General features: G+C 33.5%; 1 protein-coding gene across 4 annotated transcripts in view; it reads left to right on the top strand.

The window, feature by feature from the left end:
- The window catches only part of LOC126733496 (ephrin-A4), a 935,043-nt gene that overhangs the window by 336,540 nt on the left and 575,436 nt on the right, over positions 1 to 23,067 (top strand). The gene's annotated exons all lie outside the window — the stretch shown is intronic.

The following is a 23,067-nucleotide window of genomic DNA, read 5'->3' as shown; positions in this document are numbered from 1 at the left end:
ATAGTTTGTTTGATGTCCTGTCTAAAATATCCCAAAATCAGAATGTACTGGGCAAAAACCACTAAAGTTTCAGCTATTGCAGATACAATGACTCGAGATCGATTTTTTGCTATAAGAAGTAACCTTAAAATCGTCATTGATGGCAGCATCACTGAAGAGGTACGCAGGTCTGACAAATTTTGGAACATACGTCCTATTATAAAAGCAGTATGGCAGGGGGCGTTTGCAGCTACCTAGAGAGAAAGTGGTTGCTGTAGATGAACAGATGATCCCATTTACAGGGACTTGTAAAATGAAGCAGTTCGTTAGAGGAAAGCCAAATCCAGAGGGCTTGGAAAATTTTGTTGCTGCTGCTCCTGATGGTCTTGTCGTAGACTTTGAATTATTATATCAAGGAAAAGATACATTTCCAGATGATTCTGTAAAACGACTTGGTGTTGGACCTTCTGCTGTTGTTCGCCTTGGAAGGACATTATTTCCTGGAAGTCATGTGTACTGCGATAGATATTTCACGACAATACCACTTCTCGAATATCTTCGTGAACGAGAGAAATATTGTACTGGAACCATTATGAAATATCGTGTACTAGCGGCAGCAAATTTAACTTCGGAAAAAATGATGGCCAAGATAGGTAGAGGCAGCTCGGAACAAATTGTAAGACAAGATGGCGAAATAGTAGTTTTACAATGGTATGATCTGAAATCTGTACTTTTGGCATCAACTGCTCTAGGAATTCAACCTAGCGATGAGTGTAAAAGGTGGTCTAAGAAAGACTCTAAATACATTTAGGTTAAAAGACCTTACGTTGTTGCTAAATATAACGATTGTATGGGAGGAATAGATTTGATAGACCGAATGATTATAGCTATTATAGAATTCGAGCCAGATCAAAAAAATTGACTGTAGGGGTCATTTTCCTTAATCTAGCAATGGCTAACTCATGGATTTTTTATCGAAGAGATAAAAAAATATTTAAAATCCCTCCACGCAAAATACAACAATATTTAGGTTTTAAAATCGAAATTGCCACTCAACTTTTGACAAATACACCCAACCCACAAAGTGAATCCCAAGAAAACATTCGAGGTGTAGGTACTAGAAGAAATCCTGAGGGAAATATCTTGGTCGATTTACCGTCATCGTCATTAGGCATCGAAAGAAAACGGAAACAACACTTTCCAGAAATTGCCACAGACTTAAACAATTCGGTTAGATGTAAAAATGACTCTTGTGCCAAAAAAAAACATTTTTTTTTGTAATACATGCAACACTTTTTTGTGCATTACTGGTAACAGAAACTATTTCATGGAGTTCCATAGCAAATAAATTTAGGTTTACATTTATTTTCTGCGTTTTCATAGGTTTAGACTGAAATGTTATTGAAAAAAAAAATTATATATTAGGAATTTTTGTTTAGGTTAAGACCCAATGTCCATTTCAATGGACGTCATGTATCTGTCAAATTAAGAAAAAAAATAAAAAAAGTTATTAGTAAACAATGTTTATTTATGTATTTTTTATTATATTTAAAAGCTTAACAACCCTAACTTAACAAAAACATGTCCGGGTCCCAGGAGGATATAGTTTACACGTCTTCACTGGACAAGGGAGCCTATAAAGCTTGATATCCTGAAGAAAGTTTTTTCAAAATCATTTTGAATAATTAACAAAGTTTGTACCAGAGAGTTTTCTTAAAAGTTATTACAAACTGCTCTAATCATAATAAGGCTTTAAAGTTTATAAACACTGTTGACATTGGCCAGTATGTAGTTGATAGCATCATAGATAAATTGACAAGATTTGTCAATGTAAATTCCGTTGATGATGCGTTTTTACCAAGCTCATTTGATAATCTTGTGAACACACTCGCTATTCTTAATACCTTCATATCTTCTTTTTTAATAGAAACTTCCACCATAATTATTACTTTACCTTAATAAATTCCTTAACATATAATCTGTTTGTTCAAAAGTAACTGAATTAGAACTATACTTAGAATCAATACATTTTCCTAGTGTTTTGATTATTGCTGAACAATGGTTGAAGTCTGATGAGTCTATTGATATCCCTGGCTATGTTGATTTCCAAATTCTCAGGCAGACAATTTGCATATGGTGGTCCACTTATTATGATGGAAAATTATTTTTTAGGAAAGTTTATATTTATTACTGTTCATAGGTTTGATCATTTATTGATTGAGAAGGTTTGTATTGTATATTTTAAGACTATATAGGTCCCCATCCGGTAATTTAAATTTATTTTTGGAAAGCCTAGAAATATTATGATGCTAGTGAGATTTCGGTCAATGCCAGAATAATTTTGACTGGCAATCTAAATGTGAATTTTCTAGAAAACTGGTACGGATCTAATCAAGGGCTATTCAATCTAATAAATTCATTCAATTTTAAGATGCACGTGGCTCAGCAAATCCTTTTGTACAAATTTTAACCAAAACGACAATCAGTGTAAAACCTACTATCAAAACAAAATAAATAATTCATCCGATAGAGCAAGAGAATCTTGGAAAATTATAAATGACATAAAAGGCACAAAAGGCAAAAATAATGTCTTTGTTCCTCCAAGCACCTTAGATTGAAATGTCCTCAATTCGGTGTAATGTAATGTTGCTAGTAAGCTTTCAGCAAATATCTTACAGGAAATAGACCCCAGTTGCCTATCTACACAATGTAGTAGTGGTTAAATCTTTCTTTTTTGGTCCTAACTAAATTAATTAACGATTTTCATTTGTGTCTAGCGTTTTCCCGGTTTGGTTAAAGAAAGCAGTAATTATTTCTCTTCAAGGGGGCTTAACAGAACTATACTTTGGCTAGGATTGTGGAAGGCTTGTTATTGTGAGAATTCTTAAATAGGATTGACCAATTAAGTTTTCAACAGTTTAGCTTTCGTTAATTTATGAGCACATATTTAGTTTGTTAAAACACCTTTATAACAGTCTGAACTCTGGTGAAGTTGCGGTAGCAGTGTTCTGTGACTTGTCAAAGGCACTTGACTGCGTGAGTCATAGAGTGCTGCTGGCGAAATTAGAGCTGTATGATCTTAGGGAAACTGCCCTTAGTTTCATTCTTATCTTTCAGATCACGTTCAGGCAGTTAAGTTTAATGGTGATACTCTAATGGTGAACTTAATATAAATGTAGGAGTCCTGTGGGGATCAGTGCTGGGTCCTTTGCTGTTCCTCATTTACGTGAACGATCTTTTACAAATACATATATCTGGCAAACTTGCAAACGTTGTTTGCAGATGATACCAATAGCCTTTGGAATGACTTGGGTATAAATGAAAACATCTTGTCGAACTTGCATTGTCTTATTTATTTAATGTAACACGACGTTTCGGTTGAGTTTACACTTGATAACGGTTGGAGATACTTACCAACCGAAACATCGTGTTACATTAAATAAATAAGATAATGCAAGTTCGACAAGATGTTTTCACTGTACCATTGTCTACCACCTTCAAAAACAACTCGGGAATAAATGATAAATGGGGGCTAATATAAGAACAGATTTGTTGAAAATAAAAGACTGATGTGACGCAAATTGTTTGACATTCAATGTTTCTAAGACTAATACTCTTCATTTCACATGTAAAACCAATGGTATTTATCTAATCAATGAGCCCATCACCATGTCACCCTTTAGTAACTTTTTGGGTCTTCCAATAGACAAATCTCTTAAATTTGAAAACCATTTTGCCAATGTATGAAAAAAGGTTTCGTCTGGCAATTATGGCCTTCGATTTATTGCCACCAATCTATCCCATTGTCAGATGTGCATATTTTGCGATTATTAAGTATCTTTTTCGATATGGAATCTGCTTTTAGGGTCAAGCTCAATATACCTTTTGAATTCACTCTTTGTTTTGCAGAAAAGGGCTATTAGCTATCTATGTGGAGCTTAACCTCGTGGACTCTTGTCCCCCTCTATTGCTGATTAAATTTTTTAACCCTGTGTTGTCTTTTTATTTTGTAAATTCTGGTTTTTAAAAAATATAAACATAACCTAGAATTACGCAATCAGTAAAACATTCGACAAAATTACCTGCTGAAGCTGCCAATTCCTCACTCTGAACTTGTACGTATACGTGGGTCTATTGTGTGTAGAATATATTGTGTATGCTCTATGACGTTCGTAGCAAAGAACCTTCTTAATTTTTCGCAGCTTATTTCATTAAACTGAGTTAAGTAGATTCTGCGAAATTCACCTTTTTGTCTTGTTGCGTTAAATAGATTTTTAGAAGTTCACCATTTTGTCGGGGAATGAGGTTTAAGATGACACGCCTTAACTGGATATTAATGGGGCTTATAAACCTTCTTATTTGGAAATTTTTTTATCTGAATAATTTTAAATCTTTAACAAATTTTTTAACAGAAAGTTCTCTTAATTCTCTGAAATAAGGTAGATAGTGAGAAATCACCATTTTGTCGAGACATCAGATTTAAGATGTCACGTCTTCATTGGACAAGGGAGCCTATGAAGCTTGATATTTTTAGAAGTTTCTTCTTAATCATTTTAAATAATTACCAAAGTTTGCAACAGATAGTGTTCTTAGTTCTCCGCAATTTATTTCACCAAGCATGGTTCAGTAGATTTTAAGAAGTTCACTACTTTTACAAGGTTTAAGATTGAAGTTCTCACGTCTTCACTGTACAAAGGAGCCAATAAGGCTTGATATTGTGAAAAATTTTAATAAAATTATATTGAATCCTTTACAAAAAACTTAGCAATTTTTTTTTTATTCTCTGCAGTTTATTTCATCAAGCCAAGTAAGGTAGATGCTGAAAAATTCACCATTTTGTCGAGGCATGCATTCAAGACCTGGGATTTAAAATGTTACATCTTCACTGAAGAACTGGGCATATGTATCTTGATATCATGAAAAGTTTCTTTTCTCCACAATTTATATTATTAAGCTAAGTTAGGTAGATTTTGAGAAGTTTACTATTTTGTCGAGGCATAAGGTAAGACATGTCTTCAGTGGACAAGTGCAGCTCGATATCTTGAAAAGTTGCTTCTGAATAATTTTTATTCTCAACAAAGTTTAGAGCAGAGTCTTCTTAATTCTCCGCAGTGTATTTTATTAAGCTAAGATAAATGGATTTTAAGAAGCTCACCTTCTTGTGGAGATATGAGGTTTAAGACACGTCTTTACGAGATAAGGGACCTACAAATCTTAATATCTTGCACATTTTCTTCAGAATCATTTTAATCCTTAACAAAGTTTATACCAAAGATTTTTTTAAAATTCTCTGTCGCTCATTTCATCAAAAGAAGTAAAGTTGCTTTTGAGAAATTTAGCTTTTTTCAAGGCAAGAGGCTGAAGATGGCATTTCTTCACAAGACAAGGCTCTAACTTTTCAAGACTCTCTCTTGAAGAGCTTTTCTGAGGCATTTTAATTCTTTACCAAATTTTCTAATACAGCCATCTTAGTTTTCCACACTTTATTTCATTAATCTAGTTTAAGTAGAAATGTACTACTTTGTCAAGGCATGAGTTTGAAACAGACACTTCTTCACCGGAACAAGAGGCCTATGAAGCTCGATATCTTGAAAAGTTTTTCTGAATTATTTAAAATCTTAAGAAGAGATTGTAGTAGCGAGTTTTCTTAATTCGCTTTAATTTATTTTACTAAGTTAGGTTAAGTAGATTGTGAGAAATTCACCTTTTTGTCGATGTATGTCTCCGCAGTTTATTTCAGCAAGCCAAGTTAAATAGATTTTTATAAGTTCACCATTTTGTCGGGGAATGAGGTTTAAGATGACACGCCTTAACTGGATATTAATGGGGCCTATAAAGCTTTTTATTTGTAAAATTTTTTATCTGAAAAATTTAAAATCTTTTACAAATTTTGTAACAGAGAGTTCTCTTCATTCTCTGAAGTAAGGTAGATAGTGAGAAATTCACCATTTTGTCGAGACATCAGACTTAAGATGTCACGTCTTTACTGTACAAGGGAGCCTATGAAGCTTAATATTTTGAAAAATTTTAATAAAATTATATTTAATCCTTTACAAAGACTTTAGCAATTTTTTTTTAATTCTCTGCAGTTTATTTCATGAAGCCAAGTAAGGTAGATGCTGAAAAATTCACCATTTTGTCGAGGCATGCATTCGAGACCTGAGATTTAAAATGTCACATCTTCACTGAACAACTGGGCATATGTATCTTGATATCTTGAGAAATTTCTTCTGGATCTCCACAATTTATATTATTAAGCTAAGTTAGGTAGATTTTGAGAAGTTTACTATTTTGTCGAGGCATGAGGTAAGACATGTCTTCAGTGGACAAGTGCAGCTCGATATCTTGAAAAGTTGCTTCTGAATCATTTTTATTCTCAACAAAGTTTAGAGCAGAGTCTTCTTAATTCTCCGCAGTGTATTTTATTAAGCTAAGATAAATGGATTTTAAGAAGCTCACCTTCTTGTGGAGATATGAGGTTTAAGACACGTCTTTACGAGATAAGGGACCTACAAATCTTAATATCTTGCACATTTTCTTCAGAATCATTTTGAATCCTTGACAAAGTTTATACCAAAGACTTTTTTGAAATTCTCTGTCGTTCATTTGATCAAAAGAAGTAAAGTTGATTTTGAGAAATTTACCTTTTTTCAAGGCACGAGGCTGAAGATGGCATTTCTTCACAAGACAAGGCTCTCAACTTTTCAAGACTCTATCTTGAGGAGCTTTTCTGAGGCATTTTAATTCTTTACCAAATTTTGTAATACGGCCTTCTTAATTGTCCACACTTTTCATTAATCTAGTTTAAGTAGAAATTTACTACTTTGTCAAGGCATGAGTTTGAAACAGACACTTCTTCACCGGAATAAGAGGCCTACGAAGCTCGATATCTTGAAAAGTTTTTCTGAATTATTTAAAATCTTCAGAAGAGATTATAGCAGCGAGTTTTCTTAATTCGCTTTAATTTATTTCACTAAGTTAGGTTAAGTAGATTTTAAGAAATTTACAATTTTGTCGAGACATATATGACTACAACCATGTCAGACAGACAAGGTTTGAGGTGACACATGTACACTGTGCAAAGGAACCTATGAAGCTTCATATACAGGGTGTTTCAGAACTATGGGATCAAACTTCTGGGGGTTGTTCAGTGCAACAGAAGAATCGATTTGAGTATAGAAACCCATGTCCGGAAATGCGTCACTACGCCACTACGGCCCTAAGATGCATTAAAATTTATAAAAAAACATTAATTGCCTAAATAGGATCTGCTGCATTTATTTTTACCTTTTGTACATACATGATACCTTAACAACAATTGTTTAAAATCAACGCTTATCAATGTCCATTCTCAATGTCATGTTTAAAAATTTTATAGCTTACAATTTTTAAACATTTATTGCTAATGGGAAACTTTACCAATCAAGAATTGGCGGATATGCATTTGGCATACGGAGCAACAAACTGCAATGCACGAGCAGCTACGCGGTTGTATCATGAACGTTATCCCGAACGACAGCATCCTGAATACAAAAAGTTTATTGCGGTTCATCGGCAGCTCGCTGAGACAGGCATGTTTAAGACCAAGATGCATGATACTGGTGTTGCTTGAACCATAAGAACGGTCGAATTTGAAGAAGAGGTGCTTCAGCGAGTTGCCGATGAACCATCAAATAGCACACGTGACGTCGCTAAGAATATGAATACGAGTAACGTTTCTGTCTGGCGGGTACTACACAAGCAACAACTCCATCCTTACCACTTCCAGAAAGTTCAAGGTATGACTGCAGCCGATTATCATCCTAGAGTTCAATTTTGTCGATGGCTTCTGGAACACATCATTGCACAACCAAATTTTTTACGATATGTTTTGTGCACCGATGAAGCCTCTTTCACAAGAGACGGTATTTTTAATAATAGGAATAGGCATGTTTGGGACGAAGAAAATCCTTATGCAATTTTTCCAAGAAAACATCAGAATCGTTGGTCTGTCAACGTATGGGCAGGCATTGTTGATGATTATTTAATTGGGCCATACCTTCTACCGGAACGGTTAACAGGACCTATTTATCTGCGTTTCTTGGAGGAAGTTCTCCCAGAACTCCTTAAAAATGTTCCACTAAACATTAGACAGCAAATCTGGTTTCAGCATGATGGAGCGCCGGCTCACTTTGCTGTACAAGTACGCGAGTATTTGGCTCAGCGGTTTGGGCACCGTTGGATTGCCAGAAGTGGAGCAGTTTCTTGGCCTCCCAGGTCACCCGATTTAACGTCGCTCGATTTTTTCTTGTGGGGACATGTAAAGTCTTTAGTCTACGAAACTCCAGTAGAATCAGAGCTAGACTTATTTCTAGCAGCATTTGAAATCATTCAAAACGAGGATCAAATTTTTAGTGTAGTCCGCCGAAATCATGTGCGGCGTTTAAATCGGTGTATTGAGGTTGGAGGAAGACATTTTGAATAATTGTTGTAATGGTATCATATACAAAAGGTAAAAATAAATGCATCAGGTCCTGTTTAGGTAATTAATATTTTTTCTAAATTTAAACGCGTCTTAGGGCCGTATTGGTGTAGTGACACATTTCCGGACATGGGTTCCTATACTCAAATGGATTTTACTGTTGCACTGAACAACACCTAGAAGTTTGATTCCATAGTTCTGAAATACCCTGTATTGCAAAGTTTCTTATAAATCAATTTAGTAGATTTTCAGGCGTTCACCATTTTGTCAAGGCATGAGATTTAAGATGACACGTCTTCACTAGACAATATGGCCTATGTAGCTTAATATATTGAAAAGTTTCTTTTGAATCATTTTGAATCCCTAATAAAGTTTATAGCAGATAATTTTTTTAATTCTTCGCAGTTTATTTTATTAACCTGGGTTAAGTAGATTTCAAGAAATTTACCATTTTGTCAAAGCATGCATCAAGTTTAAGATGACACATCTTTACTGGACAAGGGAGCCTATGGAGCTTGATATCTTGAAAAATTTATTCTAAATCATTTTGAGTTCTTAACAATTTGTAGTTTATTTTACTAATTAGAAGTTCATTATTTTGTCGAGGCATAAAGTTTAAGATGACACGTCTCCACAGGGCAATAGGGCCTATGAAGCTTAATATCTTGAAAATTTTCTTCCAAATGATTTTAAATCCTGAATAAAGTTTATGGCAGATAGTTTTTTTTTAATTCTCCGCAGTTTACTTTATTAGGTAGAATTTGAGAAATTTACCATTTTGTTGAGGCCTGAGATTTAAAATGACACATCAGCACTGGACAAGGGAGCTTAGGAAGCTTCTTATCTTGAAAAGTTTCTTCTGAAACATTTTGAATAACTAAGAAATTTACTGTAGCAGAGAGTCTTCTTAATTCTTTGCAGTATATTTAATTAAGCTAAGTAGATTTTGAGAAGTTCACCTTTTTGTCGAGGCATGGGGTAAGACATGTCTTCACTCGACAAAGGTCCTATGAATTTTAATATCTTAAAATATATATTTTTTTAATTATTTTGAATCCTTTATAAAGATTGTAGCAGAGAGTTTTTTTTAATTCTCTTCACTTTATTTCATTAAGCTAAGTAAGGTGGATAAATTCATCATTTTGTCGAGACATGAGGTGTAAGATGTCACATCTTCACTGGACAAGGAAGCCTATGATGCCTTAATATCTTTCAAAATTTGTTCTGATTCTTGACGAATTCAAAAATTGAACTTTACATAAATAAACACAATAAATTATCTTGTCAACTACATAACGTACACCATGTACATTCGGAATAGATAACGAAATAACAATACGGGAGCGTTAAGTAAATGCGGCCCTTATTTACCGAATAAATAATAAAAGAGGTGACAATGAGCGATTGGGGCTTATAAAGTGACAGGACCGGAATGGATGAGTCGGGCCGAAAATATTTTTTTTTCCTCTGAATACCGTGACGATAATGGAACACGCGCTGTGGCCCATGTGCCCTTTTACTGTAAATAAAACCTATGTTTTAATATTGTTGCTCTCTCGTTTTATTGTTTATTCAACAACGAGAATGGGGTTTATAGAGGTTTTATACACCCGGTGATAAAAACCCTATTATTTTTTCTTTACTTGGACGATAAAATGATTATACGACTTTCGCATGTCAAATAAATTAATGTGATGACTTCGTTACTTAGCGGTCTAATGAGTGGTAATATAAGTAATGGGTTTGTTTGGTTTTTTGCGTGTGTATAATGCAAGATAATTAATTTCTCGCCGAAAGTTTCATTTAATGATCTTGATTCTTTGACAAAGTTTGTGGGGGAAAGTTTCCTTGATACGTTGCTGTTTATTTCATTCATGTGGGCTTAGTAGTTTGGATGCATAAGATCTAAGATGCGATGTCTGAACATTGGACTAGGTGGTCTATGAAGTTTGATTTCTTCGAATGTTTCCTCTGAATCAACTTCAACTATTGAGAAAATTTGTAGAGAAAAGTTTCCTTAATCTTTTGCAGTTTATTTTTTATTGTTGGCTTAGCAGTTCTTACGAAATTATAATTTTTCTCTTCAACTAGGATTTTATAGCTATTTTCTATACATATATAATTTAAGTGCCAGTAAAGAAAATTTAGTCTTTTTTTTATGGGTTTATAGTAGAATTCATTGATTAAGGGCACTTTCGAGATTAGATTAACTTATGTTACTTAACTTATAATAAATTCCGTACTAATGAATGTATTTCAAAAAACTATATTATAGAGCATAAAATAACACATTTTCCACTACAATTGTTAAATAAACTATCCAATGTCCAAATATTTTAACTTAAAATATGTTATAGTAGGTATAATATATATATTCACCAGTTTTTTTTTAAATTTGTGTTTAGAGTTTAAACGTTTTTCTTACCGCAACTTTATACAGTAAGAATCATTTTTGATGTATGTAAGGTATAATTTTTCAACAAGGTGCTTAAGATTAAGTTACTTAGATTTTATTAATGATGCATAGATTTTTTAAAGTTAAAAATTATGTTTTAGAGCACATAATCATAATTTTTTATATATATTTTCTCTTCCTCCATACAATTTATCATAACAGTACCTAATTCCTGGATATAGTCTAGTTTGGATCTGTTGATCTAGTCCAGTTTTACCTCAGAGGTCATACCTCGAAATAAAGTGATATTTCTCAAAAACTAATAAACGTAGATTAGTGAGATTAACAGTGGCAGATTAAGCAAAGATGTGTCTACAAACTTTGTTAAAGGACTAAAATAAATTAAGCAAAACTTTGCAAGATGTGAAGCTTCATTGGGTCTTTTGTCCAGTAAAGAAGCCTAGGGCTTATGCGTTTAAATAAAGTGACATTTCTGACAAACTGCTAGATGCAGATTAATAAAAGAAATAAAAAATAGTGATAAATTAAGCAAACATTCACAAAACAGACCAAAACGATTGAAGTTAAACTTTGCAAGAAATGAAACTTCGTTGGGTCTGGTCTCCAATAAGGAAGTTTGACCTCGGGGTTCATGCCTTGAAATAAAATGATATTTCTGAAAAACTATTAAATATAGCTTAGTGAAACAAAAAGTGCCAGATTAGGCAAATATTTCTCTACAAAATTTATTGATGGACTAAAGTGATTTGAGTAAAACTTTGTAAGATATGAAAATTTATTAGCTCTGCATTTCAGTCAACAAATTTGACCTCTCTTGAGTTCATGCTTCCAAAAAAAGTGATATTTTTTAAGAGCCACTAAATGTAGATTAGTGAAACAAATAGCAATAAATTGGGCAAACATTTGTTTATAAGCTTTGTAAAAGGACTAATATGAATTAAACAAAAGTTTGAAAAATGTGAAGCTTCATTGGATTTGTTGTCCAGTAAACAAGTTTGACCTCAGGGCTCAAGCGTTGAAATAAATTGAAGAACTACTAGATACAATAACACAATAAAACGAAATAATCAGTGATTCTAATAATCTGAATCTAGCAATTCTGAATACCTGCTAGATACAGTTTAAGCAAACACTTATCTACAAACTTTATGTAAGGACTAAAATGATGACTAAATGATGCAAAACTTGCAAGATATAAAACTTCATTGGGATTGTTGTGCAGTAAAAAAATTGGACCTCATAGCTCGTGCCTCCAAATACAGGGATATTTACAGGAACTAATAAATGTAGATTAATGAAACAAGGGTAACTTCTTTAAATTAGGATCAAAAAAAGACGAATAATTCTTTTCCAGATATGAAGCTTCATTGGGTCTATGGTCTACCTTTGAAATAGAGTGATATTTCTGAAGAACTACTAAACGTAGGTTAATGAAACAAATAGTGACAGATTAGGAAAATATTTGTCTACAGGTTTTGTTAAGCAACTAAAATGATTCAAGCAAAAGTTCATCGTTAAACATTTTTTTAGACCGGGTTTAAACGTTTCTTGATTACAAAATTAAATAATAAGAACTATTTTTGATAAATATGTAGTAAGATTTGTTAATAAATGTCATTTTAAAATTATATTACTTCAGCTTTTGTTAATATAAAATTGATTGGCACCTCAGAACTCATGCCTCGAAATGAAGGAATATTTCTCAGAAACTACTAAACGTAGAATAGTGTACATTACAACAATGTACAACAACATTTAAGTACAAATTTCCTTAAGGCACCAACATGATATGAACAAAATTCTTCAAGATGAGAAGCTTCATTCGGTCTTTTATCGAGTAAAAAAGTTTGACCTCAGGGATCATGCCTTGAAATAAAGAGATATTTCTGAAGAAAACCTAAATGCAGATTAATGAAATAAACAGTGATAGATTAAGCAAATATTTGTTTACAAACTTTGTTAAAGGACCGAAATTATTGAAGCAAAGCTTTGCAAGTTGTCCGGTAAAAAAGTTTGACGTGGTCTTAGGCCACCATAGACAAAGTAGAACAAGAAGTGCCAAACCTTAAAGAAAAATAAATAAAAAATCAAAGCTTAAGTCATGCCGAAGCCTACACGTTTGTTTACAGCTAATTAACTCCCTAAGAGACGAAGCAACTGTCCGTACCGGACTGTATCATCGTAAATCACGACACTATCGATGACCCCCTGGAAAAGATACCTTGAACGTTTGTAGTTCTAATAGTATCACTTGTTTGGTTGCTTTTTCTCATTTTCAGATCGAATAGTTGAAGAAAGTGCCTGAAGTTGTAAAAGCAGACGTTTCGATTGCGATAACAATGAAATGCGTCTGAAGCGCGCATAATAACGGACCGATCATATAACAATTTACTTTATCATATGAGGACCTGCTCTACCAAACTGTAACCACAACCTCATCGCACGCATTCTATTTATCAATCAAGTCAGTCGGCCTAATTATCTCAAAGGGTAAACTCACTGCTCTGGAATTGCGTTTTCTAGTTCATTTTGTTACTGTCTAATTTTAAATGTTTACAGTCCACTAGTTAAGTTGTTGAAAATTTTATTATAAATCAAAGTTAAGAGTATAGTGTTTTATTTCTGTAATTTGCCAAGTTACTGGGTTGGTCAAATATCCCTGGAAGTTCTAAATTTCCCACAAAAGGATAACATTTTACATTCCATTCTTGGTTAAGGTGCTTCCACGTGGAGAGAATGGCTATCGACTCTCCTGCACAGCAGATTTAGAAAAAGCCCAGCAGTTAGTTAAGGATCTTTTAAATATATTGAAGGCGTGCTCTGGTAATGGATCTTCGGAGTTGCAAGATAGTATACAGAAGAGGTTTAATACTGGAGTTGTTTGCGTTAAGAACTAAATAACTAATTTGACGATCACTGACTGTTAAATGTAATGGTGTTTTACTGAAATTAAATACTGATTTGATACATATAAAAAAAGGTTTTCTTATCTATATTTATCAATTTTTATCATATTTATGAACCACTAAACCTAGATTAGTGAGACAAACAGTGGCAGATTAGGCAAATATTTGTTTTTAAACATCGTTAAAAAACGATGATTCAAGCAAAACTTTGCAAGATATAAAACTTCATTGGGTCTTTTGTTCAATAAAGAAGTGTGATGTCAGACCTCATTTGGGGCATAAGGTCTCACAGGGTAAATCGAGGAGAGATTGACCATCTTTCAAAACACTGGCAATAAATACTTTATTTTTTTTAATAAACCTTTGCAAAAAAGTTCAACGTAAACAAACATTTTGGTATTCTATTTGATACAGTTTAAACATTAATGCAAGTTAAAAAATAATTATAAGATATAAAAAACTAAAAACTTAAATTGGTCCATCTCTCCTAGAAGGTATAGGAGAGATGGATCATCTTTTAGAAAACTTTCAGTAAATTATTAATTTATAAGAATTAATCTCTAAAAAAAAGTACAACGTAAATATATATTGAAAGAACTCGTCCATTATCTCAAAGAGACTTACGTAACTAGAGAAAAAAATGAAAACTCCAAGTCTCAGTCTCAAAATGTCTTTTTAATTATTCAGGTGACATGTTTCGCTAATAAAGCATCATCAGACCTATAATAAACAGGAAAACACACGTAACTACAATAAAACCTTACACTAAAACAAAATCAAATATTAAAAATTAGATAAAATTACCTTATAGCTAGGTGACCTGCTAAGTACTGACAAATATAAATATAATATTTAAATATAAGAATACCCACATATTTTGTAATAAAAAACAATAACACGGCACAAAAATTCAACAAAAAATATAAAAAAGGGAAAAAAAGGGAAAAAACGTGACAGGTGTAGGATTTATCTATCACGATCCTACACCTGTCACGTTTTTTGTTGGTGATCTATTTGACGCAGAAATTCGACAAATAAATGTAAAATATAAAAAACTGAAAACTTAAATTGGCCCATTGCTAGAAAGTCTTGAAAGAGATCTTGTGTACACTAATTTAGTCTTTTCTTCCACTTTTTCATAATGGGGGCGGCACCGCAGAGTTGGCATGTGTTGGTGTAGGATGTGCAACCTTCGTGCAACCATCTAGAACAGATAATGCATTGTAGCCAGTTTTTTTTTCTTTGTAAGGCGATAATCTTCAAGACACCCGACGCACTGATTTTCTAAGTCATCGAAGGTTTCTTCCCCGCTAGGCGAATCATCCAAAAGTACGTCTTCATCAGATTCTGAAGAGGTACACTCATGCCTCCGTTTCTTTTGCAACACTTTTTTAGTACATTGTGGTGATTTATTCTTGGAAGGTTCTTCTTTCTTCTGCCTTTTAAGCTGATGTGTTTGTCTCTGCGTCTTCTCGCGAATTCGAGCCATGTAACTTGGTGATGTTCAGTTACCTACTAGATTAGCACGAGCCTTTTTCATTGCTGGTGTTATAAGAGGCACAGGAGAAAGCTCCTAAAGTTGTTTCCCAGGTGTTAATTCTTCTTCAGTAGGTTCTTCCACACTTTTCTGCTGCATTCCAGAAGGGCCTGGTTGAAGTGAGTCACATTCGCGAGGAAAAGTTTGAGAACAAATTTCTTGCAAAATAGTTTCTGTTGCCACTTCTGTGAGGACACCTTGTTCCCCAAATGTGTCTCTTGAATGTAATGCAGCCTCATTTGGTGGCTCCGTTAGAAAAGCGTAATCGGGTATTTTATCTGAATTGTGAGGCCAGATTCCTGTTGCCCGAAAGGCCGATACGGCATTGCTGACTGTAGCCGATTTGCCCCAGGCTTACCCTAAAAGTTTGCCGAATTGTAATCGATTTAACTTCCTAGTGGGGCTGCATTTGATCATCCTTCTACACGAATCGTAATAATGCCCCTTAAGGGTCTTGAAGAAGGCCCGATCAAGCGGCTGCAAGTAATGCGTAGTATGACTCGGCAAACAAAATATAATAATGTCGTTATCCTCAGCGAATGTCAACGTGGCAATTAGTCGTGTGGGAAGTGTGTCCGTCTACTATTAGCACAACCTTTCCAGGTGCTTTTCTAGGGTAGAAATGATTCTGTAGCCAATTCAGAAAAATTTCTGATGTCACGTACGTTGACTTTTTTGACATGCGTACACGTGAGCCAGGTGGCATTCCATCAGCCCATTCCGCTTTAGCATTTTTTCCCTTGAACACGCAGTAAGGAAGCAAATAAACTCCTTCTGCATTACAGCAGGCAACTACTGTAATCGTTTCACCCTTTTCACCCGGGCTAATTGAAGGTATACTTTTCGATCCTTTCTTAGCCAGCACCTGCCCAGCTCGCGTGTTCAATTGTAGACCTGTCTCGTCCGTATTATAAATGTTGCCAGGCCTGCCAAACAAACCATTCTCAGAAAGTACAGCATCGAGTTATTTAAAATAGTTGTCTACAACATTTTTAGACATTCCCAAAGCTCGCGCTATTGAGGTATTTTCATCTTTGCGAACAGTAATGTCTGAATTCCGTCTTAAAAATTGAAGCAGCCATACGTTACCAGCTTTACCTAAAAATTCAGTCAATAATTAGCTAGTCTTTAAGTATGAAGATGATTTACTCACCATCTTCCCGATTAAAATTATGTTGAGTTCCAAGACGTTCGGCTAAATTATAGGCCATTATACGTACTTCCTATCTAGTCGGTGCAAAGCCTCTTTTCTGTAATTTTTGGATGTGGGTAGCGAGCTTGGGCTCTGCTTCTCTCCCAAGAAGCTGCCAGGGCCTAAACAATCAGTTTTATTTAGATTGCTAGCTGCAAGTCTGCGTTTAAAAGTAGTTTTTGGAATGTGGAATGCTTTTGCTGCTTCGTTAACAGCCATTTCGCCAAACACTACTGCATTAATGGCAGAATATAAGTCCTCTGCAGACCAAGAACCCCTTTCGGGCACATTTCGTTTGCGAGTATACTGATTGGGCATTATTATCCTGAAACAACAATCATTTATTATATAGGTCCATCTCTCCTATCCCGTGCTGGTCCGTCTGTCCTAAAAAAGAAGGATAGATGGACCAGTAAATCCTCAAGCAAATAAACATGTGAACACTCTATTTTTGAGGTTAAGTGCATGCCGAAATACATATTTGCCTATTACATGTCTAAAACGTGACTTAAAACTTACCTCAAGTGAAGTAACCGTTCAAAGAAAAAAACCATGCAAAATTTCGATGACGATTCAGAACAAAATAACTCGATAACTTTTAAAAAACGGCACACACACGCGAGTAGCTGTACTACCGATCAACAACTAATGCTATTGCATCATTCTACACCGGCGCGGCAAGCACTGTTGCCACGGTTTCCGAGATATCGCGAGTGGTCCATCTCTCCTCGATTTACCCTATTAAAGTAATATTTTTGAAAAAGAACTCGAAAAAACGTAAATTAATAAAACAAACAGTGACAAATTAAACAGACATGTGTCTACAAACAAGACTAAAATGATTTGAGTAAAACATTACAAGATATGAAGCTTCATCTGTCGTCCAATAAGGAAGTTTTGCCTCAGAGCTACTAATAAACGTAGATTAGTTAAATAACCAGTGACAGGTTAAGCAAATATATCTTTACAAACTTTGTTAAGGAAGTAAAATGAATTAATCAAAAGTTTGCAAGATACGACGCTTCATTGGATCTGTTACCCAGTAAGAAAATTTGACCTCAGGACTCTGGCCTTGAAATAAAGAGATATTTATGAAGAACTGCCAAATGGAGATTAAAGAAACAAACAGTACAAGACTAAGAAAACAATTGCCTATAAACCTTCTTAAAAGACTAAAATCATTTGATCAAAACTTTGCAAGATATGAAAGTTTTTTAGATCTATAGTCCAATAAAGAAATTTGACTTCAGACTTGAATCCTCGACATAAAGTGATATTTCTTAAGAAGTAGTAAATATAAATGAATAAAACAAACAGTGACCAATTAAGCAAATACTTGGGAACAAATGTTGTTAAAGGACTAAAATGATTTGAATAAAACTTTGTTGCAATAAAGAAGTTTTACATGCGTGGTCATGCCTCGAAACGAAGTGATTTCTACTAGTAAACGTAAAGTAGTAAAACAGTGACAGATTAAGCAAAGATTTTTCTACAAACTCTGTTTGTAAAATTTTTTCATAAAGCTACCCAATGTCCAGATATTGTGGTTAAAGGTATGTCATAGTAGGATTCACCAGTAAACACTTTTTTTCAGTCAATATTTAGAGTTTTTTTACCTCAAAATTAAACAGTAACACTCCTTTTTAATGCATAAAAGAATTTTTAATAAAGTTCTTTCAACTTCAAGATTAGATTACTTAAAGGACTATAACTTCTTTACTAATGCATACATTTTTAAATTTCAGAAATCACACTTTAGAGCACAAAATTGTACGTTTTTTCTTCTGCTATACGATATCTTTCTAAGTACCCAATTCCTGAATGATTTAGTTTAAAATATTTTATAGTCGGATTCGCTACTAAATTTTCTTTTAATCAATTTTTCGAGTTCAAAAGCTTCTTAAGTGTATATTAACATGGTAAGAGCACATTCACCAAAAAAAAATCTTCCCAAATAAATTTAACAAAAACCACTGTAACTTTATTACTACTTAATTAATTTGAAAAATTTAAAAATGTGACTTAAGTGAAGCTTATATTAAATAATATACTTTGTGGCCTAATATAAAAAACTCACGGTCATATTCCTTGTTAAAAAGATATTCAACTGAAAAGTTCAATATGCCCATATTTTTTTCCAAATAATAAAAGGAAAAAAAGGCCAATATTTCACCCATTAAACAACAACAAAACGAAACCACTACGCAACAGTTCCTCGCTCTTATTTAATATCGTTCACAATAAAAGGCCGCTTAGTTATGGTTACATCGAAGAACACAAATATAATCACACTTTTGTTATTTTCCCATGAATTCCATTATTTTTTTTAACCCCATCTTCGTCGGCTTAATACGAATCAGTTCCGAGAATATCGCAAAACTCTCCGTCGATTAACTTACTCAACCTGATTTTAATTAAAACCCTCAAGATTAATTAAAATGGCGTTTCCAATTTTCCAAACCCCGCCGCCATAAATGATAAAAAAAAATGTATCCGATCCCCATAATTTGTAACAATTTAAGGCATATTGTCCGGCACATTCCGATCATTTGTATCGATATTTTGATTTATGATAAACCGCGAGAGAGGTGTACAACGCAACACAACAATGACCCCGGAGAGATTTACAGTTAAATAAAATCATCAACAATGAATGGAGCTACAATGATGATTTATCGTTTTTTTTTTCTCTTCTCGATGATTGTGCGCCCTGTATATTAAAACCGGGGAGAAAATGGAAAAGGGAGCGGAGGTGCGGGAGGAGGCAATATAAAAGTGGGCGCGGTTGGCATTTCCATTTCCATTTCGCGTCACAAATTGACCGGACGAGAATGTCTGACCTGCCTGACTTTCCATTATGGAAACGCGTTTTAAATGTCGCCTTTTTCTGATGTCTGGAATAGCATGTTTTATTTTTTGGTGTTTGGTTTCGTTATTCGGTGCATGAATTTATTTATTAAAGTGCATTGACTTATAATAATAATAATAATAGTTTATTAACGGTGATAAGATACAACCATTTCTATGTAAAAATATTTTTACATAGAAACATTACATTTTTATATAAAAAATATGTAACTATTGACTTAGAACATTGAAAGGCTAGAATTAGCATTGCCGTGGAACTATGGGCAGTTTGTTTGCTTGCAACATATCTGATGCAATGATGCATCAGATAAGCAAATACTTCTGTAGAAATGGCACAAGACAGTACTACCGTTCCTCTTTAATAAAATATGAAGCATTTTTTTTCATAAAATATAATAAGAAACTCTACAAAGAAGTCAACTTTCAAAATTAAATGAATGTAGAGAACGTATATTGGAGAAAAAGGCAACAAAATCGCAACGCCGCTCGATCGCATTGTTGATTCCACGGATACAAGTAATCTTTACCAGTGACGTTGTCAAAAAATAATTAAGTCGAAATGCTCAAATTATAAACAATATTACCGTTTATGAACTGTTTATGCGTTTTTTTTAACGTACTTCATTAGAGTAAAGGTACTTATGTATTAAAAAGCATTTTTTATGGAAAATCAATATTTTATAATTATTATAGATTTCTTAATAAGTTTTTATTATTTTACGTTTATGACGACGGTTGTCCCTTGATATGATGTTATGACAATATCGGTATTTACTTGTGAAAAGATCAGCTTAAATCACCTTTTTCCCGTAACAGTTCACAACACTAAAATGACTCAACCTTTTTCCTTTTTCAACCAAAAACTAAAGAAAAAACACAGAACTTCACAAATGCTGAATGTAAACATAATGCCGTTTGTCAAGATGACATTTCGCAAGATGACATCAGCTTTTGCCTGCGGTGTTGCCATTTTAAATTTTTTAGAAGCGGTTTAAGGAATAAGAATGTTAATAATTTTTTTTTGCTTTGAAGGTGTTATTTTTGCAGTTAGAATAACATATATCTATTATTTTTAATCCAAAATCTAAGATCAATAAGTTAAATTAACATTATTATATGTGTTGATATACAGAGAATCCAACAACACTTAAAAGCTCTGGCGTGTTAGTCAAGGAATTTACAATTTTATGGAACAGAACGAAATCTAAATAAATCCGCCTAGTTGTTAATGTTAATAACTTAATATAAAAAATATGTTTGAACCCTTTTAATTTCGCTTTTATAGACTTCATAGCTTGGAGACCAGACCGAAGACCCATAGTGCAATACTGATCGTACAATGGAACAGTATACAGATTGTACACTATTACAATCCGTAATAGTGTATTTTAATTTTAATATTCATAACAAGTTAGGTAGGATATTGAAAAGAAGAAACGAGCTCAGAGATTAATATATTAAACCTCAGCTCCTAGATATATAAAAAAAATCTATTATACCTCAAGTAAATTATTGTATTTAAAACTTATTGAACTTAGATTAAATTAAGAATATCGAACGGTATCATTATAGATTTGAGTTAATATTTCTTTTAAATAACTGAATAAGTCTATTTTCTTCTTCTTTTCAATTTTTGAGCGTGTGAGATAGTAATTTCTAAATTGGTTTTTGCTATAAGTGGCGTAATACCCAATAAAATAAGTAACTCATTATGAATTCGTCACAAAAATACAAATTTTATTTAATATGTAATTATACATAAAATTAATGTTCTTTCTTGAGAAGCTAATTATAGAACATTTAGTAAGATTATTAAGACAATTGAGATTAAGACAATTCAGATCATCCCAGCCAGCAAAACCATCCAGATCCCTTTCAAAGCCACACAGTTCCAAATAATTTCAATAACTTTAAAAGTTTTTTAAACCAAAAGCAAATAAAAGTAACTGGCTTGCGAGTATATAATTGTCAATGTCATTTACAAAACAAATTAAAAGAAAAGAAGACAAATGAGCTCCCTGGGGCACTCCAGATGCAACATATATGTTAGAAGGCTCAAATTCCCAAATCTAAATTTTTTGATCACAATTGATAGTAGAGATAGCTAGAAATCCATTGCAGAAGAGGTCCTTATGCACATTTAAGTTACTTTGTCTCGACCTTCCAAGTTGAAAAACTCTCAATCTTATAAAAGCATTCTAGATATTTTGAAAGATGTCATTAGAATCTGTAACTTTCATAATAACTTTTAAGATTGAGAATTAATATTAACTGAGATATTTACGAAAATCATGAAAAAGCAGTTTAAGCTTTGAGTCATATGGAGTCAGACTTCCACGAGCCTTACTTCAAAATCACTTACGAACCTACTTCAAAATCCATCAATCTCACAAGAAAATTCGTTTTAGATGTTTTGAAAGATCTCATTATTATCTATAAGTTTTATAATAACCTTTAATATTGTCACACCAACTGAGATATTTAAGAGAAATTTTGAGTAAGTGGTTTAGCATTGTGTCATAATGGGTGGAATGCATAAAAAGTAGTATATGCTAATGCTTCAAGTATGTACTACATTTCTAAAGTTTATACTACACTAATGAAGCATCTACTACTCTCTGTAGCATATAGGTACTATTATGTACGCGATACATAGAAGAAGGTGCTATGCTTTGGATGTATCTACTAGTTATAGTAGTATTTACTACAGTTTAAATGAAGTTGGTGTTTGACAAACTTCGGCCCCAGCAATCAAAGTGTTTTAGTAAAAAATGGCAGTTTTTATGGATGTGCATCGTCAAAAAACAAAGAAGAGAATACAATAATGATGATTTATATCGAAAAGTATTTAGGTAATTACCATACATTTAATAGATTTTTCTATCTCAATCATCTAACCACGCTTTGGTATTTTAGATTTAACAGAGAAATTGAAGAGTGGCTTGGACATTATTTTCTCTAAGATGATAATGAACCGGTGAAAACAAGGGGTGGAGCCCTGTAACCGACTCGGAAAATGGAGGTTTTTTTCAGAAGTTTTGGTGTTTCTAGTAAATTAACTTTGTAATTTGAAAAATTTAAATAACTTTTCTTACAGGAGATCCTGGATTTCAGTTGGTGTTGATCTAGACGCCAATCAAAGCACTGTTTCCAGAACCTTAGCCACGGTATCTAAAGCAATTTATTCAAAAAGAAACAATTGGATAAAGTTCCCCAACACTAACGAATTGCTTAGAGTTACTATTAATGAGGGAGTATGTGGTGAGCGAATGCCCAGGGTTATAGGTGTTATTGACTGTACCCATGTAAAAATAACAAAACCATCTATTCACGGTGATCAATACGTGAACAGAAAAGGGGTATGCTCAATAAATGTTCAAGCTACTTGTAATGCCCGAGAAATGTTTACAAGTGTGGATGCATTTTGGCCAGGCTCCGTACACGATAGTCGAATTTGGCGAAACTCCGTAGTGCATGGAATTATGTATAATAATGTGCACGAAGCAGCTTTATTAGGTGATATGGTGTTGTTATTGACACGGGACCACGGGGCATGGTTATTGACACCATATAAAAATCCAACTACACCAATGCAAGAAAATTATAATTTCGTCCATGCAAAGGAACGATGTGTCATAGAGCGCTGCTTTGGTCAGTTAAAACGGCGTTTTCCAATGCTCCAGTATACTTTTCGCCTAAAAACTGAAA

Source organism: Anthonomus grandis, chromosome 2 (genome assembly GCF_022605725.1).
Source record: "Anthonomus grandis grandis chromosome 2, icAntGran1.3, whole genome shotgun sequence".
Lineage (NCBI taxonomy): Eukaryota > Metazoa > Arthropoda > Insecta > Coleoptera > Curculionidae > Anthonomus > Anthonomus grandis.
The sequence above is the reverse complement of the archived record's forward strand: the minus strand, read 5'-3'. Positions and strand labels throughout refer to the sequence as shown.